This window comes from Bubalus kerabau, chromosome 1 (assembly GCF_029407905.1).
Source record: "Bubalus kerabau isolate K-KA32 ecotype Philippines breed swamp buffalo chromosome 1, PCC_UOA_SB_1v2, whole genome shotgun sequence".
Lineage (NCBI taxonomy): Eukaryota > Metazoa > Chordata > Mammalia > Artiodactyla > Bovidae > Bubalus > Bubalus kerabau.
This window is the reverse complement of record NC_073624.1, coordinates 195,374,058-195,399,717: the sequence shown is the minus strand read 5'-3', so window position 1 is coordinate 195,399,717 and position 25,660 is coordinate 195,374,058. Positions and strand designations below refer to the sequence as shown.

At 42.4% G+C, this 25,660-nt stretch overlaps 1 protein-coding gene across 1 annotated transcript in view; it reads left to right on the top strand.

Annotated features, from left to right (window-relative positions):
• The first annotated feature begins 7,626 nt into the window (after positions 1-7,626).
• MEGF10 (multiple EGF like domains 10) overlaps positions 7,627-25,660 on the top strand; it is a 182,341-nt gene continuing 164,307 nt past the window's right edge. Inside the window, exon 1 of the mRNA XM_055548656.1 lies at positions 7,627-8,511. The gene's annotated coding sequence lies outside the window, so the exon portion shown is untranslated. The remainder of the gene's footprint in view (positions 8,512-25,660) is intronic.

The following is a 25,660-nucleotide window of genomic DNA, read 5'->3' as shown; positions in this document are numbered from 1 at the left end:
AGGCATACCGACCTTGCTCTGGGCTGCCGACTGTAAAGTGGCCCGTGAACCAATTCAGTTCCTCTTAGCTGAGGTCCAAGAGCCCCTGGAGAATACTGCCTTTGTTAGTCACCCACTTTTGAGCAAGCTTTTGGAAAATTCCAAGTGTCCAGTGGGGTAAGTTCTAACACACCACTGGAGGAAAAAATAACCCTACTGGACTCATTGGAAAAGATAAGAGAAATGGTTTAACGTTATCCATGTCACCCTTCCCTCTGTGCGGCAGCTCAGTGCCAAAGGAGCCCATGATTACTCCCTTGAGAGAGAGAGAGAGTTTGTGAGGGAGTGCCCCACTTCCCAGCTCAGAAGGATGCTACCAAAGAGACCCACTTCTCTTTAGCCTCATCCAGAGTATTGAATGGTAACCTATATGGGGTGGGGGGCAGTGAGCAGATAGGAAAATGGTAGCCAAGGCTCAAAACAAATCAGAGGGAAGCAGAAGCTACCAGCCGTCCATTGGGAGGCCTGACCGTCAGCCACTGGGAGGTGTGTTCTGTGAACACAAGTAGATTGTTGTCACTAAGAAAGCTTTTAAATCATAGATTTGAAGACGTGATTGAGAGCACTACAGAGAGGAGGCCGTGGCTATAAGAAGTCAACCTTGTTTGCTAAGAAGCAGACCTGCTAGGCTGACTTCACTTTCTTTACTGGAAATATTATCAGACAGGTAAATTGAAGGAATGAGAATACATTTGGATTTATGAGATAATTGAAAAAAGTATCCCATGACATCCTTGTGGGTCAGATGAAGAATGTGGGCTGATGTAATAGAGCTGTAGTGTTTGTAAGTGGTTAAATGACTGTACTATGGGATGAAAAGAACTGTAAATGGAAAATGAAGTCCTTGTCAGAATATGCCTTTGACTTTCACCTGCTTCCACATGTTTAATAGATATTTGCTCAAGAGCTTTGTGGCCTGCTGATCAAACTTCAAATATATTGATTTTGAACTCCCTAGCCAGTATAGTAGGATAAGAATTAGCTCCTCCAAGATATCAACAAGTTCTAAAATGGACTGCATATAGAAAAATACAATTTCATAGGGCTAAATGAATAGTTCTATAAAATTACTATGAAAGCTACAACTAATTATATAAATAATATTTTTAAAAGTCAGATTTAATAACAACCATGAAGAATAATTGAAGTTTTAGTAGATTCGAAATTCTGTAGTATAGTTAACAGAATAGTATAGTCACCAATTAAAAATCCCATTTAATCTTATATGAATAATGCTTATGGTATTCAGAATAAAGGTACTAAAAGCTTCACTCTAATCCAGGTTGTTCAGGCTTTATCTGAAATGCTTTATGTGTTCATTTTGGCTACCACATGTGTATTACCTAGAGTTCTCAAGCAACAGAAACCAAGTCTATCCAACTCAAGGAAAATAAATAAAAACATACCAAACATGTGAAGTAATTTGTTCAAAGAGTAGCTCCTAGAAATCAAAGGCAAAGAATTTCTCTTTCTGTCCATAAACGGTTAACCAGACTGGTCTTAGGATCCTGCTTTGAACAACTGAAGTGAAAGCAGTTCTTTTTAGACACTGGGCAAGAAGATTGTGGTCCCAAAGAAAAAATAAGCAAATGAGGTGAACCCTAGAATCACTCTGGCTTTCTGACCAGAGGTATTTCCTAGAGCACAGTGCAGGTGAGCACAGGAGACAGACACTGGAATTCAGAGGCTAAGGTGGCTGGAATTTGGAGAGCAGTGTACTAAAGAGGAGAGAATTAGACCAAGAGAAACCTCCACAAACTTGCATAGGGTCCTTCTGTTGCTGAATAATAATCCAGGATGATTAGGGTGAGACTGTACAAGACAGGTACACACCCATCAAGAAGCTGTAAGCTGAACAATTCCCAGAGACCTTGAGGGACTCATAAACAGAGTGAAGGGTGAATGGTCTTCAGTGAACATCTGGGGACATTCAGTAGAGATCCCAGAAAGGTCACACCTTATAATGTACCAAGTGAAAGCGAAAGTTGCTCAGCCATGTCCGACTCTTTGTGACCCCATGGACTGTAGCCTGCCAGGCTCCTCTGTCCATGGAATTCTCTAGGCCAGAATACTGGAGTGAGTAGCTGTTCCCTTCTCTGGGGTATCTTCCCAACCCAGGGATCAAACTCAGGTCTCCCACATGGTAGGTGAATTCTTTACCAACTGAGCCACCAGGGAAGCCCAAGAATACTGGAGTGAGTAGCCTATCCCTTTTCCAGGGGATCTTCCTAACCAAGAAATAGAACCGGGGTCTCCTGCATTGAAGGTGGATTCTTTACCAGCTGAGCTACCAGGTAAGCCCAATAATGTATCAGTCTGGGTCCAATTAAAAGATAGAAACCACAGTGGGTTAAATGGAGTTGAGGGGAGTTCATGTAATGACTTATTAACTCTGGTAAAAAGTAGCTATTAGATACACCAATTCTGGATGGTGTTCTAGGGCTGACAAAGTGCTTAAGATAGAACAAAACTGGAAGGGGTTCAGATCTCACTGGAGAAGGTATAGTTCAATCCACTGGTGAGCACAGAAGTTTGCTGGTTTGCCCAGGCTGGAGCTATTCTACCATCTCTAAGCCATCAAAAGACAACCCTCTGCAGTGCTGGTAAAACACTGGTAATTAGTGACAGGTGGGGCTTCCCTGGTGGCTCAGTGGTAAAGAATTCCTGCTAATGCAGAGATGTGAGTGCTGCACCCTCTACAACTCCCTGCACTGCTTGCCTGTGAACTAGAAAGCATCTGCTGAGCTGCTGCTCCCTCTCCAGGTCCCTATGTGGCTCATTGTGGTCCAAAGTGTTCCCATAGAAATACTACTTTCCCTGCATGCCCACACTGTTGTTGTTGTTTTAGCTGCCAAATTGTGTCCAATTCTTTTGTGACCCCATGGACTGTAGCCCATGTCTAAAGCCCATGACTGTAGTCCATGACTAAAGAGGCAATTGGAGTACCAGTGTGGGCAGGAGGCTTTAGAGGGATGATACAAGCAGAAGACCTTCAGGGCACTATCTTTAACAGAGAGGGCTGCAGGACATTCATCACTATGCTAAGATGGGGCTATGAGGTCCACTGAATAGATCAAAATATTAATGAATCTCTTGCCTGACAAAGAGTCACAAGAAAATAAAAATATAGACCAATATTCTTTCTGAATATAGACACACCTGAACAAAATGTTAGCAAATCAAATCCAATAGTACACAAAACCTGTCATACACATTGGCCAAGTAGGCTTTAACCCAGGAAGGCAAAAGGCAGTTTTAACAATCAATTCAATTAATGAGATAAAGGAGGAAAACCATACAGTCATTTCAACTGATGCAGAAAACATTTGATGAAATTCAACAGTCATTTATGGTAGAAACTTTTAGTGAAGGGATTTTTCAACCAATAAAGGGTGTCTATGAAAAGGGCTTCCCTGGTGGCTCAGATGGTAAAGCGTCTGCCTGCAATGTGGGAGACCCTGGTTCGATTCCTGGGTCGGGAAGATCCCCTGGAGAAGGAAATGGCAACCCACTCCAGCACTCTTGCCTGGAAAATCCCATGGACAGAGGAGCCTGATAGGCTACAGTCCATGGGGTCCCAAAGAGTCGGACATGACTGAGTGACTTCACTCACTCACTCATGAAAAGCCTACAGCTAACATCCTACTTCCTGATGAAAGACTGTTTATTTTTGCTCTAAGATGGAGAATAAGGCAAAGATTTTAACTTTTATCAACAGTAACATCTTATTCAACATTGTCCTGGGCATCCTATCCAGAGCAATAAAACAAGAAAGAGAAATAAAAGTAGCAAAATTGTATTTATTTGTATGTAGGAAATCCTAAAGAATTTTAGAGAAACTGCTAGAACTAATCAGTAAATTTAGTCAGGTTGCAACATATGAAGCTCTTGTAAAAATTCCATTGTATTTCTCCATGTTAGCAACAAACAGTTAAAAATTGAAATTCAAAAACAAGTCTGTTGACAGTAGCACCAAAAATTTTTAAATATTTAGGGATAATTTTTTTAAAATACGTGAAAAACTGGCATGCTTAAAACTAAAATATTGCTGAGAGACGTTAAAAATTATCTAAATTAATGGAGCGATACAACATGTTTATAATTGGAGGATTCAACTAACATGTCAGTTCTCCTTGAAGTTATCAGTATATTCAAGGCATTCTCAATTAAAGTGAGTTTTTAAACACTGACAAGCTAATTCTGCGATTCACATAGGAGATTTAAAAAAACCCAAAATTAAGGAAAGCGAAGCAAATCTTGGGAAAAAGGGGAAGTTGGAAATCAAAGTCTTAATATGTTGTAGTTGTTCCTTCACTAAGTAGTGTCCAGCTGTCTGTGACCTCATGGACTGCAGTACGTCAGGCTTCCCTGTCCTTTACTGTTTTCTGGAGTTCGTTCAGATTCATGTCCATTGAGTCAGTAATGCTATCTAACGATCTTATCCTTTGCCTCCCCCTTCTCCTTTTGCCTTCAATCTTTCTCAGCATCAGGGTCTTTTCCAATGAGTTGGTTCTTCACATCAGGTGGCCAAAGTAGTAGAGCTTCCGCTTCGGTATCAGTCATTATAATCAATATTCAGGGGTGATTTCCTTTAGGATGGACTGATTTGATCTCCTTGCAGTCCAAGGGACTCTCAAGAGTCTTTTCCAACACCACAGTTTGAAAGCATCAATTCTTCAGCGCTCAGCCTTCTTTATGGTCCATTTCTCACATCTGTACATGACTACTGGAAAAACCATAGCTTTGACTAGATGGACCTTTGTCGGTAAAGTGATGTCTTTGCATTTGAATATGCAGTCTAGGTTTGTCATAGCTTTTCTTCCAAGGAGCAAGCGTCTTTTAATTTAATGGCTGCAGTCACCATCTGCAGTGATTTTGGAGCCCAAGAAAATAAAGTCTCTCAGTGTTTCCATTGTTTCCCCATCTATTTGCGTAAAGTGATAGGACCAGGTGCCCTGATCTTAGTTTTTTGAATATTGAGTTTTAAGCCAGCTTTTTCACTCTCCTCTTTCACCCTCATCAAGAAGCTCTTCAATTCCTCTTCGCTTTCGGACATCAGGGTGGTATCATCTACATATTTGAGGTTGCTGATATTTCTCCTGGCAATCTTGATTCCAGCTTGTGCTTCATTCAGCCTGGCATTTTGCATAATGTACTCTGCATAGAATTTAAATAAGCAGGGTGACAATATACAGCCTTGATGTACTCCTTTCCCAGTATTGAAACAGTCCATTGTTCCATGTTTAGCTCTAAATGTTGCTTCTTGACCAACATACAGGTTTCTCAGGAGTCAGGTAAGGTGGTCTGGTATTCCTGTCTCTTTATGAATTTTCATAGTTTGTTGTGATCCACATAGCCAAAGGCTGTAGGGTAGTCAATGAAGCAGAAGTAGATGGAGATGGAACAGACCTAAACATAACAGCTTAAATTATAAATTTTGGAAGAAATAGTGGGAGAAAGTCTTCATGACCTTGGGGTAAGCAAAGATCTCTTAGATAAAACATGGAAAACACAGCTGTAAAAGAAACAACTGATAAATTAGACTTTGTAAAAAAAGAAGTTCTGTTGTTTGAAAGAAACATTGAGAAATTAAAAGGCAAGAGACAAACTGAAACAGTATATTTGTTATACACATACATGACAAATGCCTGATTTTCAGAATATGTGAATTCATACAACCCAATAACAACAAGACAAATGATCTGCTTACAAATTGGACAAGAAACTTTGGATACTTCATCAAAGAACTAACAGAATGCAAGCACATGAAAAGGTGGCAAACATCTTTGTTCACCATTATTAGTCATTTTTTGTTCTTATTTAGTCTCTAAGTCATGTTAGACTCTTTGCGACCCCATGGACTATAGCCTGCCAGGCTCCTCTGTCCATGGGATTTCCCAGGCTAGAATACTGGAGTGCATTGCCGTTTCCTACCCCCAGGAGATCTTTCTGACCCAGGGTTTAAACCCCCTGTCTCTTGCATCTTCTGCACTGGCAGATTCTTTACCACTTTGCCACCTGGGAAGATCATTAGTCATTAGGGATAATGAGATACTACTATGTAATCAATGGAATGGTTAAAATAAAAAGACAGACAATACCAAGTGTTGATGATAATGTGGAGTGACTGTCATACATTGCTATTGGGAACCTTGGAAACAGTTAATCTCTATTATATATGTAAACACACACTATATAATCCAGTACTTCCACTCCTGTGAAAGAAGAGGGATAACAACGTATGTCCAAAAAACTTTTACATGGAAGTTCCCAGCTGCTTTACTTATTATAAACCTAAATTGAAAACATTTGGTGGATGGGCAAATGGCAGTATATCCATACAATGGAATAATACTCGCCAATAAAGAGAAAGCAACCTACTTTTACAAACTGTTTTGATGAATTTCAGAAACATTATGCTGAGTGAAGAAGTCAGACATAAAGGAATACATATTATATGATTCCATTGTGGAAGGATCTTCTACAATGGCAAGAAGGACAAATCTATAGCTACAGAAAGCAGTTGAGTGGGTCAGGGATAAAATGAGGTGGGTAACTGAATTCAAAGGGGGTAAAAGAGAAGTTTCTGGGAATAATTGTTCACTATCTTGACTGTAGTTGTGGTTCCATGGGTGTGTACATTATTCAAAACTTCTCAAACTCTGTCTTTGATATGACAGCAATATATTGAATGTAAATCATATCTCAATAAAGTTAATTAAAAAATCAAAGGAAGTGGAGTAACCAGGTTTCATAAAGTATAAAGCAGGGAGCTTTGGGGTATAAATGGCATGACCTAATGGCCAGTCTCTAGAACACTGTCATATGGATCAATCAGCACTAGATTTATTCCTCCTTGTGCTGCTCTGGCCAGAGTTAGTATTCCTGGAAGAGAAGGTCTGAGGAGACTAGCTTAGGTCAGGTGCCCATCCTTGGACTCAGAAAAGCTGAACCATCCTGAATGACCTTCCCATCCAGAATGCCCTAAATGTGGCAGGGGTGGTCCCTCAAGAAAAAGGAAGGAAGGTACTGTTAACCAGAAGAAAGGGTGATGTTATCTGGTAAACATACAAACAGAAACAGTCTTCCATTGTTTATTTCCAGGGGTGACCAAGGAGAATAGTGAGGGGCTTCAAATACACATGCTTATTCATTCCATTCAAGTATAACTTTGAGCATGGACTGTTTGCCCTGTACTGTTACTGACTGGGGTCGCATATGCGTTTGAGGTCTCTCTAAAAAGAAAGAGTTTATATTAATGTAAGGAACAGGAGTGCCTCATCTGGTGTGAATATAGAGCACAAGTCTTTAGGGGAGTGGGGAGGATAGAATCCAGCTTAATATTGAAAAAAGAAAAAGCTAACAACTTTCCATGGATAAGAAGTGTGTATCTTCTCAGGTCATTCTCATGCAGGTTAATTGTTTCCTAAGAAAGAGGATGGTGATCAGAGAAGGAGATTCCAAAATTCGTGTCTCCCCAAATACACAGATAGGGAAAAGCCTTTTCATCCTTATCGCTTTTCGTCTTTGGGTCTCCTGGAGTCTCCCTGGAGAGTCGGCAGAGGGAGCCATTCCCCAAGAAATCTCCGCCCGGGAAGTCTTAGCTGGCCTGGAGGGATTTTGCTGCTGGCCGGTGGAGTTCTCTCTCCGCTCCGCCTCCGTATATCGGACTCTCTCACCCCACACCCCACCTCTCCAACCACTTTGTTGCTGCAGCGAACACTTTTGTACCGCTAGGTCACTCCTCCTTTCTCTGTCTCGCGGTTGCGCTCCCTCCCTGGCACCGCTGGGGACGTGCCATCCCCTCCTGCTGGTTGCTCGGGTGCTGTCCCCACTCTCCCCAATCTTCACAGGGGCTCCAGAACACCTCTGGGGACTTTGACACTGGGGCCCTGAGAGTGAACTGGGACTCAGACGGGCACTCTCTCCGCTACCCCTTGGTAAACCCTACGAGGTAACCCCAAGGTGTGCCAGTTTAGTAGCCAGACTATTGACGGAGTCTCTCCGGGCGGTGGAAGCCGCTCAGGACAGGGACAGCCCGCGATCGGGGCGCAGGAACTGGGCCGGGAGGATCCTGCAGGTCACACTAGGGACTGCCCGCCGCGCCCAGAGACCCCCGCCCCCCAGCAGTCTCTGTCCCGGCGGCAGCAGCTGCAGCAGCGGCAACTGCTCGCATCCCGCGCCAGGCTCGGGTTACTCCCCTCCTCCTTCAGCATCTCGGGCCAGACGGAGAAAACCTGACTCAAGTTTGCAGCGAGTACTTTCTCGGTGCGCGAAACCGGGGGTCTGGAAACGCACGGAGACCGGTCTTCTTTCCCGAGCCTCTAAGCCTGAACCAAGACTCCTAAGTATCGCTCTTTTGGGGACGCTGCTCGGAACCGAGCTGCGCCTTTTGGAATAGATTCTGTTTCTCCGCTGGCGCTGCGTGAAAACCCAGGGGAAAGTGTTGGGCTGTGAATCTCAGGATCTCGGGTAAGAGTTGGGCAAACTCCCTTCTGGCAGCCGCTGGACCTTGGCCGGATTGGGGGCAGATTTTCCTTAGCAAGGATACCCCGGGTGCCCCGTGAGGTGGGGCAAGATGGGCTCGGTCTGGCTTGTTTACTGGTTTCCAGGGTTTTATTGTTAGTGTTTGGATTTGGTCTTGTACTGGGAGCTGGGTAGAACTTCTTGGAGTATTTTTCGTGAGATGCCCCCCTTACGCATATTATTTTGCATAATTTCTGCCCTTGTATTTCCTTGTTTGTGTTGATTCTCTGTTGACCAGTGTCATAGATATATGTAGGGAGATTTGGGGAGACTGGGAATGAAACAGTTTTGGCGGGGTCCTTGCTGTTAGGTCCACTTTGCTTGTCCTCTGGGATCTTGTTTTCTAAACTTCTTTTTCTCCAGGACTTGCTATTCAGATTGTGCGGTCGGACTGGGATGTTCCCTTCTCCTGTGTTCTCACGGTCTTTTAGTGGGCATCAGGATCACAGGCTGGGTGACTGAAGGCGTCTCTTACCTGTTTGAATACCTGGTACCTCAGGGGATGTTGGGAAGTGCGGTTCTTCCAGCCACGTGTGAAGGTGTTAGTGGCTCAGTCGTGTCCGACTCTTTTGCCACTCCATGGAAGGTAGCCTGCCAGGCTCCTCTGTCCATGGGATTCTTCAGACAAGAGTACTGGAGTGGGATGCCATTTCCTCCTCCAGTATAGTTACCATGGAAAGAGCTATCTCCTGTTGGTCTTTTTAATTCCTTGGATTTAGGACTTTTAGCCCTGGTTTATGAAAGTATTCTGTCTGTCTTTCTGGGGAAATGAGTGATACCACAGAGTAAATGAAATGTAGTGACATCTTTGATACTTCTTTAGAAAATATCCCCACAGGAGAATCCAAATTCTTCAGGGAGGGTTAAAGTTTGAGATTTTATTATTCCTAAAATGGGCTTCCCTGGCCTTTCTCCTTTATATTCTGAGCCTCACTTTGTGTATAGTCTTCACTGTATGTGATGTTTCACTTCTTATGGATGAAAAGACCAGATCATTTTTCTGATGTGAATGCTCCAAGACGTCAGCTTGCAGGGTACTTTTTGCTGTGCTGCTCTGAGGTCAGAGTGTTCAATAGAGGGGATGCTCTGGGCCCAGGGGGCCTGGGGGAAACTGCTAACTCTGCCACTACCCAGTTGTATGATTTTGGGTATTACTTAACCTTTCTCTCCTCAGCTGCAAAGTCAGAAAAATCATAACAATGCTCATACCAGAGGGCATTCAAAGGATTAAATAAGTTAATGTGTGTGTGGAAGGCTAACATGCCTGGCAATAGGAAGCACATATTAGCTGTTCTTAGCATCATCATCGTCATTATTATTCTAACAGTGTTAACTCGTATCGTGATGATATAGTTTTTGTTAGTTATCAGTAAGTGTTAGCCATTCTTTCTGTTTGGATGAACTTTGGAAACTGTGCTCATGTAGGCTTCACTCCCACCTAGAATGTGATGCATTGTCAAACTTGGCTCCGACATGGTCTTTGTATTGCTTCCTGCTGGGGCTTGTTTAGAGGAAAGGTGCAAATTGCAGGGCTGGGATTTGTAGAGGATGGGTCATGGTTGACTATCAAAAGGTGCTTGGGACAGGTTAGCAGGTGGGAAGTCTACACTCAGTTTACAACCTGTAAACTATAGTGCCTTAGAAACTTGTTGCATTACTATGCATCCTTAAACCTGTTTTTTTTTTAAGAGTGTCAAATCATTTGTTCAATAAATATTTATCAAGCATCTATTACAGTTCAAGCACTGTTCTAGGTTCTATATTATTTAAATTTGTGTGCTTCATTTTAGAAATGGAAAAGCACAAGTATTTGCTTTATGCCTACCCCCTCCACACACACACACACACACACACACATGTTTAGAACTTCATGTGGCATTATTACTCTATAAGTCTCTAACACTTTTTAGCTCTAATGATTTCAATACCTGTTAAAATGAAGAGCCTATATCGCTGAGGGATTGAACAAAATATGCAGTATAACCTCTAGCAGGGCGCTTTTCCCATCAGTTTCATCATGTGTTGGGAGGTAGGGAAAGAACTGGGTAATCCCTGGTGTTCCTCTGGCTCTAACATCCTTAAATTAGCTGCCTTAGTTCATTGGTGGTGGTTTTTTGAATATTTTCTTTTTCTTTTAACATTTGTTTTAGGTTCATAAGTTATGTCACTTACTTCATTCCAAGTCAGTCAAAGTGAATAATGACACCGCTAATAAAAAAAAGAAAAGCATTTGACTCTGCTTGTATTTCATCAGCTATTCTCAGATGTATATCAAAAACATAGAGGAGGACTTGTTAAAAGTGTTAGATGGACCTGTGAGAAACTGCTAAAATTTGACCATTTTTGACCCTGGTAAAATTGTGATTTCATGTATTTCTACCGAATATAAATCCGTGCTCCCTCCACTTGGATTCAGGTGCAGTAAGTCCTGGGTGAGATGTGAAACGTCTGCAGTTTTACAAGTTCCCCAGATGGTTCTAATGCAAACCCAAGCTTGCACGTGCTCATTTAGCAACCGCCGATTTACTTTCCTCATGCTTGTTTAATAGAGTATTTGTAAAATACGCATCTGATCGTGTCATTTCCTTAGTTAACGATCTTTGGCAACTCCTCAGATGGTGTCGTCAGTGTCACCTGGGTACTTATTGAAAAATGCAGATTCTGGGGCTTCACCCCACATGTAAGGGCCAGAAATCTGCTTTTGAGCAGATCCCCAAATTGTAGAGGGGACCTCAAATCACATTTGGAGAAACACTGACTTATGGCATAAAGCCTAACCTCTTAACACCATACATAAGACCAATTTTGCATCATCTTCTTAGGGTTACTTCTCTGCTACCCTGTTCTTCAGCCTTTCAGCCCCATTGATGTTGATCTTGTTACTGTTTCTTAAAGAATGCATTGCCTCATTCACTCCTCGCTGTGTATGCTCTTCCCTCTGTAGGAAATGTCTTTGCTCCTCTTTTTGGTCTAACTAACTTCTTACTACCTACTCATCCTTCAAGATGCAGTTTAATTAAGGCGTTTCCTGTGAAGCTTTTCCTAGTTATTTTACATAAACAGCAGTATCTCATGTGATTCATATTCTGCTTTGTGGATAATTTTAATATAGCATCTCTCATACTGTGTCAACTCTGTTACCTGAATTATTTTCCAACTGATTGGTGAGTTTATCATTCCTTATTCTGAGCCTCTATCCAAATGACTGGCACATAGTAATTACCTAAAAAATACCTAAAGAATGTGGAGGAAGAATGAATGAATGCATTTGACTTTTTGTTAACACACCAAGTGTTTGGGTTAGTCAGATTGTGGACAAGCCATTCAAGAATTCACAATTTGGCTAGACAGAGTCTACAAAGTTAATAACATAGAGTGGAAAAAGGACAAGATAGAATATCCTAAGAAGATTTATGAAACACCAGATGCCCCTGAATTAATGTTGTAAGTTCAAAACTATATTCGTATTATGAGTCAAGAGCTGAATTTATCATACCTTTGGGATAGTTTTGGTTGTGAATGTCAGGGCACTGTAGTGGTTTACCCTGTGCTTTTTAGTTTATAGAACACCTTTCCATTTGTTTTTATATTTGATCAGAAACATGGTGACTCATTCAATATTGTTTTTCTTACTTAAGTAGAGTAGGATGCAGTCCTAAAAACAGGTTCAAAGGTTGTGCAAAATCTTACATGTTATAGGGGATGCTAGGCCTAGAGAGAAAAACATTATAAATTTTTAATTACATCTTGCCACTTAAGACACACTATTCAGTGTTTTCTTCTTTTTCTTTTTTGAAGTGCTCTATAATTTTGATATTTCCTCCTGTTTGAGTCCCAGTTAACTTGTTCAAATTAAATAAGTACCTGATTCAGACTGAAGATTTGCCATTTGGGGCATGCCTAATAACTTCCATCTTCATTTCACATATTAAGTTTATGAGACAAAGTCTTCTTATAATTATGATTATGCTTTTAATTTTTTCATTTCCCACTCATTTTTTGGAATGGAAATATGTAATACTATTTTAACAAATGAACAAATTGCAGGGTAAAGACAAAGATGGTGATGCTTCAAAAACTGAACTTCTAGCTCATGGGCAGCACCACCATAAAATAAACAACAAAGCAATGTTCATTCATAGGTTGATGTAAGAGATTTCCAATGACATAGAGCAGGAAGGTAGGAGCATCAATGAATTAAGTACAAATGTCCAGATTGTTTGGATTTCAAACAAAGCAATATTAAGAACTGCCTTGGCTCTCATTTTGTCAAGGATGTGTACCCAGTATTTCATTAAAAATGTTAACTTAGCTTTAAGAATTAAAACAGGACTCACTGGCTTCTGTTGATTAGTCTTCTTTTTCAATTGTTTCCAGTATGAACTTTTTCTGCCTTAATTTAAGCTTGCATCTGGCTGTACTTTCATAAGTCTCTTAACTGATCTCCTAATCTCTTTATTTACTCATTCATTCATTTCTTCCCTCTCTCTGAATTTCCCAAGATTTTATATTTATCTCTTGACTCCCTTTTCTTCCCAATTTAAGATTATTTTTCACTATAATCATTCTCCTTTTCAAAATAGTTTTTGCAGAAGATGAATGTATAGAACTTAATAAAAGGATTTCTTATACTATCAGGAAAAACTAAGATGCAAACAAATGTTATTCTCCTTGATATAACTTTATTCGTAAAACTGCAGGTCACCATGCGGCTTCTATTTGATGACGTATACTTTGTGCCATTAGCCAGTCTGGAAAGTGTGAATGTGATAATATATCCTGTCATTATGGATGTTCATTACTAGTGATTTCCTCTCATTTCATTTCCAATGATTTATACTCCTAGATAAAGAAACTATGTAAAGCATTTTAACCACTTCAATTTCCTATTCAGAGGGCAATAAATGGTACCATCCCCCTCTTCCCAAGACAAAGAAACACAGTATTTCAGTATAGAAAGCCTCATCTTGATACATGTGTGCACAGGATTGGGAGCAAGGAGGCCCCATCTAGAGAGTGACTGCTAAAGCTGAAACTCCAGTACTTTGGCCACCTCATGCGAAGAGTTGACTCATTGGAAAAGACCCTGACGCTGGGAGGGATTGGGGGCAGGAGGAGAAGGGGATGACAAAGGATGAGATGGCTGGATGGCATCACTGACTTATTGGACGTGAGTGTGAGTGAACTCCGGGAGCTGGTGATGGACAGGGAGGCGTGGCGTGCTGCGATTCATGGAGTCGCAAAGAGTCGGACACGACTGAGCGACTGAACTGAACTGAACTGAACTGAGCACTTTGTCCTTGACATCCTGGCCGAGCTGGCTGAGCTGCATAGACTGGCTTAGTTCTAGAACCTCACCACAGATGATCATTCCCGTGATGAGTCTTTTAAATACCTTCTAGTAAAGGATCATGCTTGTCTTTTAAAAAAATATGGCAAATTGAAAATCAAAACCCCACAAATTTAGTTTGTTTCACACAGAACAAAATAAAAGTATGAAATCTTTGTTTTGGGTCTAGAGGATTAATTCTACAATCAAGACGAAAACTTTCAATTATCTACTCCCACTGATATTTTGTGAAGGATACTTTATTTTTTTTCTTTTTTTTTTTTTTGCACAAGGAATCAGTGATAAAATGTGACTTTTGTTCTGTGAGAAAGTAATTAGAGTGAGTTTTATTTTGCCTCCTTCAGATATGTGTTTGGTGTATATAGGACATAGGGATACACACTCTGTGTAAGTACCAAGATATTTGCCTTAAAAAATAGATTACAAAACTGCAGTGACGGTTTAAGGCTGGGTGTAGTGAGGGCCTGGTGTGCAGTTCTGAGAGCTGCTCTTGAGGGCTCATCCTAGAGAGAGGGCTGTGTGCTCACCAGAGGCATCCTGACAGTGCGGGGCCTTGAAGGAGAGGACTTGAGTGAATGAGGCATTTTAGACAGGGAAGTGTAAACACATGGCCACAGGAATTTGTAAGACACCTTTAAGCAACAGTGACTAAACCATCCCATAGGAGTAATGAGTTAACATTTGAGAACTGTTTTATGACAACCACGTCTGGGACTATAGGACTAGATTCTCCCTGCTTCCACAACACTTATGTGCATTAAAGGGGCCCCTCACATTATACTGCAATTATTTTATTATATAAACCCAGTGTGCGTTAGGGCACCCAATTGAGAGTCAAGTAAAAATTGAGCCCCTGTTCCATGAGAAGGTATGAAATGAGAAAACCATTCTTTCAGCCATTGTAGAGCTTCTTCGGGGCTGTGGATGGAGACAGGACTTAAGTTTCTTCTAAGATCATCTAGATCTGAATTCATATTTTCCTTTAAGAAGTTTAATTTAGAGATGACCTTGCCACACCACTGGACTGTCTTTTTAGCATGAGGTCATCAGACCAACCATGGATATCATTTCATATCTACTTTATTTCATACAATATCACCAAACATTCAACTCTAAGTGGCTGACTTTTAAGGCTGAAAACTATGGAGGAAATTCCCATCTTAAAACTTTGAACTAAATATGCAACATGCTCGTTTGTTGTCATCTGTTCGGCCCACCACTGGAGCTTTCTCACCGCTCATCCTTTGCTGAAGGGGCAGCCTCTGCCAGGTTGCCTCAGCACCTCCTTTTATTCTCCCCTTATCTCCCTCTTCTTCCTCCTTGCTGTTTCTACCCCCAACTTCCTATTATCTTCTCAACAGTCATTATTATTAGTTTTTAACTTTCCTGTCTCATTCCCCACATTACTTGGTGCCCTCATTTTTCTCATCTCTCTCCTCCCAGTCATTTCTCCTCACATGAAGACTGGATCACCACAGTGTGAAGTACATGCCCTTTCAATATCCTCTCATCTGTGTGTTCCTTGAACAGATAGGTGTGCAAAATCAGGCCATCAGCGAGGTGAGAAATGCTTGAGGCCTCTGCTTTCAAACTTTAGGCGCATAAGAATCATTGGCAGATACTGTGCAGTGGAGCCCAGGGCTGGGTATTTTTTAGTCCTGTGGACATCCCCAATGGCTCAGTGGTAAAGAATCTGCCTGCAATGCAGAAGATGCAGGAGATGCGAGTTTGATCCCTGGGTTAGTAAGGAGGAGGAAATGGCAACCCACTCCAGTACTCTTGCCTGGAGAATCCCATGGACAGAGGAACCTGGCAGACTGCAGTCCATAGGGTTGCAAAGAGTCGGACGTGACTGAGCACACACTTGCAGGCAGGTGTGCCGTGTGGGGCCCAGGGCTGTGTATTTTTTAGTATACGTGCTGCCGAAGTGAGCACTGGGAATGGGTGTTTCTGACAGGGTCTTCTGACACAGGTGGTCTGTGGGTACACTAATAATCCTTGTTAGGGCTGTATTGCTCCAAAGGCACAAATGTTCTTTCCTTTTCTTTTCTCTTCATTTCTAGTATTTAGTGACTTGGTCAGAGGGGGTCGGAGAGAATAGCTGGTCTGTGAGAACCTGTGCCTCTCCGTCTCTGCTTGGAGGGACAATGGCTGTAACACAACGCTGTTCATGTGACAGCCGGAGAAAGGAGCCCATTGTTCAGGGCTTGGCTGATGCTCCATTCCTCTCTGGCCAGCCATCCAACTGAGCTTGGTAGCCCCAAGGAAACAGACACACTTGAATCAGAGAGACAAAGAAAGGAGGTCAAGGCCTTCCACAGTTAAACTACTTGCAGCAATGTGTCAGATGTAGGATTTGGGAAAGAAGAAAGTAATTTTGTGGAAGCATCATTAATCTGCTGGTTTGGGGGTATGAGACATGGCATTAAGATCATCTCGGGTGGCACAGTGGTAAAGAATTTGCCTTCCAAGGCAGGAGACACAGGAGATGCAGTTTTGATGCCTGGGTTGGGAAGATCCCCTGGAGAAGGAACTGGCAACTCACTCCAGTATTCTTGCCTGGGAAATCCCATGGACAGAGGAGCCTGGGGAGCTACAGTCCATGGGATCACAAAGAGTCTGACATGACTGAGCAACTGGGCACACATGGCATGGCATTAAAGGGACACAAGTCTGTTAGAAGCCTCAGCTGATATCTGGCCAAAGAAGAGTTGTTTCCTGCTATACCCAGTGATTTCTCTTATGGAAAGATTTTATTATTGATTTTAAAAATGTGAGATGTTCCTCACATCTCACATGATTTGAGGATATCATATAGGCAAAGGTACATTTCTGGGCCTCTTTTCCCCAGCTTCATCAAAGACAAGAATCTGATCTGACCTAAATAAGGCCTCTGATCTCAGAGAATGATTCTTTATTCTGTGGTATGGTCACCATGTGTATGATGTATTAAAATTTTCTCTCTAAATCTAAATTCAGATGTTAGTTTAGAAGCTGAGAATCTTTTGAGATTGAAATGCAGTTAAATGCATTAGAAAATTATTGATATGTTAGGGCAGTTATCGGAGAAGGCAATGGCACCCCACTCCAGTACTCTTGCCTGGAAAATCCCATGGACGGAGAAGCCTGCCAGGCTGCAGTCCATGGGGTTGCTAAAAGTCGGACATGACTGAGCGACTTCATTTTCACTTTTCACTTTCATGCATTGGAGAAGGAAATGGCAACCCACTCCAGTGTTCTTGCCTGGAGAATCCCAGGGACGGTGGAGCCTGATGGGCTTCCGTCTATGGGGTCGCACAGAGTCGGACACGACTGAAGCAACTTAGCAGCAGCAGCAGCAGCAGTAGGGCAGTTATGAGGTTGGGGGACTCCCCAGATATTAGGTAGATACCATTTCTCACCCCCAACTTTCAGACTGGATTCCAGCCCTGAAGGGAAAGGGTTGTAAACTTCCTGTAAAGTTCTAATCCAGAGCCCGACAATTGACTACATTCTTTGCATCAGAAAAAGATTCAAATTTAAGGTCAGAGCCTCAGGAAAGGTCATGGACTTTTCACACAGGATTGGTCTTTTAGCCTGATTTATGAAAAAGTATGTCATTCATTCAGCCTTTGCCTCTGGGTTTCTTTTAAAGGGAAACTCAGTCCCTTGTTCCTGTGGATATTTGTAGGTGGCTATTTCCCCGCCCACCCCCCACCCTCACCCCCACCCCCCTCCCCCACCCCCCTCCCCCCAGTTAGGCAAAGAGTACAGCTTTGAGTGAGGCCGAATGGCGGAAGCCTTTCCTGGATGTGATGGGTTGTGGAGAGCCCATTTACACAGCGTTCAGGCAGCTGCTGCTCAGTGGCTGTAGGAATCCTTTTGTGTCTGAGATAAGAGGTTTTCTGACTGGGAGTATCAGGCTAAAGGAGGCTGGTACCCAGGAGAAAGCAATACATGACTCGCTTGAGGTCACTTAGAGCTTCTTGTAATTGAGTCCATCACGGCACCTTGATTACAGACTATCATTGTGAGTCCATTAAAGGAGGAGAAGCCAAGTGGATTGCAGAGAGGCAAGTGGTTTATTTATTCATGTTTCCACTCCCCCACCCCCTTGCAGTTTGTTTATCCTTTACTAAGTGGATATTTGGTTTTTACCAAGGATAGAGATGCCTTTGAAGTGGAGAAGGGGAAGAAGAGACTTCTTTGCAGGTGGCAGAAGAATTGTATTCAGCACGCTCCTGATTAGTTAATGAATTCTCAATTCGTTGTCATTAGGCCTGTGAATTTGGCTCCATTCCTGTGATTTAGAGAGGCTCATCCCTCAGTACTGCGAGGGATGCGTACTGTGCTCTGCTTGAAGTTCTGTGTAGATGCTGCTGCTTGTGCTGAAAAAATACAGCAGTTGATGGGTTGTCACATTATTGTGCTCATGTCCCAAGGAGCACATTTGATGCTAAATGCACTTTTTAGGTACAGGGTGCTTGCTGGGACTTATTTTTGTGTTAGGATTAAAGCTCTGGCCTAGAAAGGCTTCTGAAATGCTCATATTGTTCTGTTTAATCTGTTGTTCAGTCACTAAGTCATGTCTGGCTCTTTGCAACCCCGTGAACTGCAGCACGCCTGGCTTCCCTGTCCTTCACTATCTCTTGGAGTTAGATCAAACTCACTTCTGGTGTCATATCTTTTTGCCTTTTCATACTCTTGATGGGGTTCTGGAGGCAAGAATACTGAAGTGGTTTGCCATTCCCTTCTCCAGTGGACCCTGTTTTGTCAGAAATCTCCATCATGACCCATGCATCTTGGGTGGCCCTGCATGGCCTGGCTCATAGCTTCATTGAGTTACACAAGGTTGTGATCCACGTGATCATTTTGGTTAGCTTTCTGTGGCTGTGGGTTTTGTTCTGGAGATGTGGGATTATAGTTCTTGCTTCTTCTGTCTGCCCTCTGATGCATAAAGATAAGAGACTTTTGCAAGCTTCCTAATGGGAGAGACTGGCTGTGGGGAAAACTGGGTCTTGCTTTGGTGGGCACAGCCATGCTCATATGAAAAGTGTTAGTCACTCAGTTGTGTCTGACTCTTTGTGACCATGGAGCCCACCAGGCTCCTCTATCCATGGAATTCTTCAGACAAGAATATTGGAGTGGATTGCCATTCTCTTCTCCTGGAGATCTTCCTGACTCAGGGATTGAACCTAGGTCTCCAGCATTGCAGGCAGATTCTTTATCCTCTGAGCCACCTGGAAAGCCCCTTGGGGGCAGGGTAAATGGATGTGTTCAGCTGATGAAAATGTATTGAGCTATTTAATTTTGATTTGTATACATTTGTGATATATATTTTATACTTCAGCAAAAAGTTTGAAAAACTTCTAAAGCATCATGTTTAATACCAAATTACAGCTGTAACAGTGATGAAAAACAATAAACTCAGAATCCCAACTGTCACAAAATTTGGGTCTTGGAGGGGCTAAGGAGTCCTGAAGCTTTAAACATCCTTTAATTTGCCCTTACTTCTATAGCCAGAAGAGCTGTGTGTCAGAAAGCAACAGACCAACACCATCATAGTTGATTGTTGTACTTTTCCAGGCAGCAAATCCAGTGCCTAAGAGGTCAGTAATGTCAGCAGAGCCCCACTCTTCAGAATCTAAAACAAAATCACCCCTCCGAGTTGATCGGCTAGCAAACCTTCCCATTCCTGCTTTCCACTCTTCTCCTGTTCATTGTAATCTGTCAGGAGAAATCAGAGAGCAACTCTGGGGCATGGATGTTTTCCTGAATCTTTAGATGATCTCTCTCTCAAAGTCTAATATTGAAATGCTTTCATTTATTTCTTTTATTTTTCTAACTGGGACATAGTAAGATGTTGGCTCACCTCTCTCACTTTTTTCAGCCATCACTTCCTGAGCTGCAGTGAGCTCCAGGAGCAATACCTGTGATGGTGGAATGGCCCTATGAGCAAAATGATGTTTCCAGCATGTGGGTGGCCTATGGTCCTTTTTCTTTCTAGAAGACATTGTTCATCATCAATGTGGATTGTTCCGTGTACCTATTGGAACATCCCAACTTGCTGTTACCACATACAATTGGTAGACTAAGATGGAAAAAATAGGTTTTTTTTTTTTTTTTTCGTTTCTGAAGGAGATTTTGGAATTGTTGGCTTTGAAATGGTTCTAGCACATCTGTGAGAGGTTTGAGTATCCATTCTGTACACTTCCTTTGGGCATTGGGCTTAAAGGTTCACTGTTGATTTACACAAACACATGTGATTAAAGTCATGAGCGAGGAGACAAGACTTTGACGGTTGGGGTCTACTCCTGGCTGACTTTGTCATTTACTATATGAAATGTGATAACCCTGGTGAGGGTCCAATCTCCAGCCCAAACCCTCATGACCTTGGCACGCTACTTATCTTCTCTAAGCCTCTTTTCAACCCCTGTGAAATGCTAACAGTATATACTTCAAAGGGTGTTACATAGGTATGTAGTAAGCTCTCAATAAATCTTAGTTATTATTTAACACCAAATAATGTTAAAATAGGGAAGAATAATTAACATGTCTAGGAATAAGGTTTGCTTATGATTTTATGAGAGAATTACCCTTGTGCTTAAGTATGATTATAGTAATTAAATACAGAAGTTAGAAAATATGGCCTATGATATACTATGATATAAACAATAAGGAATTCAAAATATTGTGGAATCAGCAACAATTAAATTTGCTTATGGACCTGAATATTTTTTAATGATGATAGTATTTTACTAAGAGAAAAGTTATTTATCTCTACTACAGAACCAGGGGCTTCCCTGGTGGCTCAGACAGTAGAGAATCTGCCTGCAATTCATGAGACCCAGGGTGGATCCCTGGGTCCAGAAGATCCCCTGGAGAAGGAAATGACAACCCACTCCAGTATCTTGCCCAGAGATTCCATAGACAGAGGAGCCTGGCAGGCTACAGTCCTGGGGTTGCAAAGAGTTGCAAAGACTTAGCAACTAGCACTTTTAGTCAATGAATTTGTTCTTTCCTAGTAAGATGTGAGCAGACTTAAGAGGGATTTGAACAAAAACATGTGGCAGCATTACTCACGAAAACTAAAAGGTGTAAACCCAAATGCCCACCAACTGATGATTGGAGACTGGATACACAAAATGTCATATCTCTATACAATGGAATATTATTCATCCCTAAAAAGGAATAAAGTATGATACATGCTAGAATATGGGTGAATCTTGAAAACATAATGCTCGTGAAAGAAACCAGACATGAAGGCTATATGCTGTATGATTTCATTTGTATGAAATGTCAAGCACAGGCAAATCCATGGAGCTAAAGAGTGGATTAATGCTTACAAGAGGTTTATAGGAGGGGAATGAACAGTGATTGGGTCATGCAGGATTTCTTTTTGGGGTGATGAAATGTTCTGGAAGTAGATGGGGGTGATGGTGGTACAGTGTGGTTAAATGATGAATTTTACATCATGTGGATTTTACTTTAATTATTTTTTTGGCCTTTATTAAAAAGAAATGAGCAAATGTTTTGCCTTTAGATGAGATGTATCTGTATCAGTCAGTCGATCTCTCTTCATGATATGTCTGAACAGCCAAGTCTTTGCTGCATGTTGGAGAGGATATTCAACATGTCAAGGCCTGGTACCTGCCCTCAGCACACTGCCAGTCTGGGGACAGGAAAGAATAAGGAAGCAGGTGATGTGTTCTAAGTGAACCTGTCTTGGAAGAGGGAGAGATCACTGTGGGTTTGTTGACAGGGCTTCTTAGAAGAGATGGGGCTTTGAAAGATAAGTGAGCATCCTGTAATGGAGAAGAGGGAGAGAGTAACCCAGTTGATAGAAATTCAGGGCTGGGTGAGAGTGGGTGAGGGCAGGAACAGGGGCAGGCAGAGATGACCAGAGTGGCATGCCTGTTAATGGAGATACCAAGAAACAAAGTTGCAGGAGGTTGGAGCCAAGTTGGGAAATCTTTGAAAGCTACTTACATTTACTAGGCAGTGATTATTAAAGGTTATCATTGCTGACAGGAGTAGAAAATGACATAAAAACGGGGAAGACAATAAAGAAAATAATATAGTAATTTCACTACATCTAATACAATCTGTTATTTATTTATTTAATAAATATTCATGGACTACCTATTATGTTCCATGCAATTTTCTATGCATTACCTAAGAGAAGCAAGGTCCCTGCTTTCTTGGATTTAGATTCTAGTTATACATTTCAAACATTGATCACTCAGTCCAATGGACAGCTGTAGTTGAAAAGCTAAGGCACAGCTTGTGCTATAATGTGGTTTAAAGTGTGGGTTCTAGAACCAGACTACCTGGGTTTGAATTCTGGTCTGCTCCGTGTTTACTAGATGTATAACCATGAGCCAGTTACTCCAGACTTCAGTTTCGTTATCAATTAAGTAGAGAGAATATTAACTTTCCCAGAGAGCTGTCCTGAGGATTAATTGAGATGATAAATGGGAAAGACTTATGATTTATCTGGTATATAGTAAACACTCAGTAAGTTTTACTTGATTGTATTGGATTGATTGATTTCTACTCAAGGATTTGTCTAGGTCATTGCCATTTTTAATTCAGTGAGGCTGTTGTGGAATCCTGGTGTGTTGCACCTCGGGTCTATGCTCTCTTTCATATGCTGTACTATTTTGGATATTGAACTTGTTGAATCAATAAGCATAGAAACTCTTCCTTCAGAACTCAGGAAAACAGTAGCGTTCCTCTCTCTAACAAGTTATAGTTCTGATCTTGGCTTGGACAAAAGTTTCCAAATAATGTTCCTCTTGCAATCTGAATCACGAAGTCTTTTTGAACGTCTTAGCCTGACAGATTCTGCCCTTTCAGTATTAGGAGTCTAGTGATAAGGAATGTGGTTGGTGCCTCAGACCTTATGGTATTGTCTCCCTCTGGAGATAGAGGCACACTTTGAGTTTAATTTCTTTATGTTACCTCATCACAAGTGCCCTGGCCACCTCAGCTCTCTGTGCCTCTGTGACCCTTTCTGCTGAATTAGGGTAAAATAGCCAGCCCCCACCCCCCATCAGAAGGTACCTTCTTGGAATTTTTCTAGAAGTAATCCTTGGAGCTTGTGGGAAAAGACTGTGTAAAGTTTGAGGGCCCTTCTGCTCTTAGCGTATATTAATTCTAGAAAATAAATTTCCTGAGCACATGCAATATGTCTGGTTTACCATGCAGTCCCCAAATGGTCAGGCATAATGCCATGGACTTGGTTGTGTCTCCCCAAATTCATCTGTTGAAATCCTGTCCCCTCAGTGTGACTATATATAGAGATGGGACCTGTGAGGAGGTGATGAAGACTAAATGAGGTCATGACGTGGGGCCCTAATCATGTAGAGCTGGTGCCCTTATTAGAAGAGGAGGAGACCCTAGAACTCTCTCTTTCCATCATGTAAGGACACAATGAGAAGGGGGCCATCTGCAAGTCAGGCAGAGAGTTCTCCGCGAGCCTGAATTGGCCAGCACCTTGATCTTGGACTTCCAGAACTATGAGAAATAACTTTATATTGTTAAGTCACCCAGTCTGTGGTATTTTGATATGGCAGCCTGAGTAAACCAAGACATATAAACATTTTCTTTTTTTCTTCCCATTCCCTCCCTTACTTTTTTCCTCCCTCCCTTCTTCTTCTTGCCTTCCTTTCCTTCTTTCTTTCATAGAATAGGAACTCAAGCATTTGTGGGCTTGACTAATTTTGAGATTATTCAGAACTATGGGTATAGAAGAATAACATGAAGAAGAGAACCTGACCTACCATCCTATTGAATGGATAATCTTGACCTTGTCTCCCACTGTACACCAGCGAGGCCACAAGGTAGCATCATTACTTGATGAGAAACTTTCTCCAAGACCTCATCTTTCCTCTACTGGAGATGCTAATGAGTGGTGAATAGTCAAGAGTGAGTGAGAACCATTGTCTGAAGGATGTGCGGTGAGGGAAGGGGTGGACAATTTGTGCTTTGGACTTTCAGGTTTTGAACAGTTGACTTCCTAGCTATCCTTTCATAGGAGGCAGAGGAATTGAAGTGGTGAGAGTGTAAAGGGAGGGTCAGTAATGGAGGCTGTGCCAGCCAGACAGCACCTCACCTGGGCCAGGAGAGGTCAGGTGGATCCTTCCACGGAGAAGACATCCCCCTTCCAAAAGGGTGCGAACTCTGCCTAAGCCCAGGCAAGGACTCAAGTGCAGAGAGTTCCTCAGGACAGCTAGCCAGATGGTCTACTTTTATTTTGGTGAAGACCCGCCTGGAGCAAAGGCACTTTTCTTCCACTGTTCAAAAACAAAAGCAAAAAGCTTATGATGTGGAGCTCTGCCAAGGTAGGGCAGGAAAAAAAAAAAAAAAATCCTGGCCTTGTTTTTTCAAGGCAGGATGCAAATGATGCTTTGTAGTTTCGTTTGTGCAGCCACTGGGGATCGTTCCGCGGGCCTCCCCGCAGCCCATCACTGCTGTAGAGTAATTTTTATGATTGTGATCATCATCCTGTAAGCTAACCCTCTAGGTCCATTCGTCACCTTCCAGAGTAATTGTCTTTGATTGAGGATACTGTATTGTTACAACATCCAGAGAGCTTCTGAAAGTGATCCCCTAAATTTGCTTTTAGAATTTGAAGTGGGTACTTATGTGCAGCCCCCTCCCTAGAGGACAAAACTCCGTTCTTTCTGAATTTGCAGAGTTCAGGCGGGACAGACAGGGACTTTTCTCTATCCCTGGAGGATTTCTTAGAGCTTGATCTGAGGAAGCTCTTGTGTAGTTGGGAGAATTCGAAAGAGCCTTTTTCATTTCTTGGCTAGGTTGTACTGTGTGTGAAAACGAGGCCGTGTCATTAGGGCCCCGGTGGCATGTAGATTCCTCCCCTGGCGCAGGAGGAGACCGTGGTGTTTGCATGGGTTGGTGGGTGCTGCGTCTTGTCCGTTTCCTTTGTTGGGGAATGTGTCAGGCTCTGCTGCTGAGGAGGGTGGCAACCACGGCCTGGCAGGCAGATTTGCAGAACAAAGTGTCAGTCAGTAAAGACAGGGCTTTGGAAGCCAGGCGAGTTTTGTCACTGAGTTCTAAGAACCAGTTCTTTAAAACAAAAACAGCTTTGCCGTCTGTCTAGGAGTTGGATCCACCGCAAGGAAGACTGGAGGCAGAGCAAACCTATGGGGAACCATGGCGGGCTTTCTTCTGTGGCCTCTTCTCTGAGATGTGAGATGACCTCTGCCAGGCTTTGACTACTGTGCCCACAGAGAAAAAGCCATGTGCAGTGACCGTCCCGCTCGTTCTTTGTGTGCTGCAGTTATTGGTGGCTGAGCAGCTGGGAAAGTGAAGATGCCTGTGGGAGGTCAGAGTCAGGCCCCAGGATCATTGTTGAAGGCCCAGTGGGAACCCCATGGTTAGGGGAGAGAAGTCCAGATGAAGCAAAAGTGCTTAAAGAGAGGGGGGCTTTTAAGAGTTTCACTTCATTGATTTGGATCAAGCTTTACCTTAAATGTACTTGTTGCTGAGTTGTGGGAGGCGGTGGGATCACCCAAGTTTGAAATTCCAGCATTATTCATGAATGTAGCTGCCCAGTTTTAGAATTGTATCACTTTGGGGTAGTTTTTCGTGCTTTCTCCTCTCAGTGTCAATGAAAAGCAAACACAGTGATGTGAATCTCAAGATTAGTGTCACTAATCCGTATCTATCTATCTGTCTATCTATCTTCACACACACTGGAAAAGGGAATGGCAACCCACTCCAGTATTCTTGCCTGGGAAA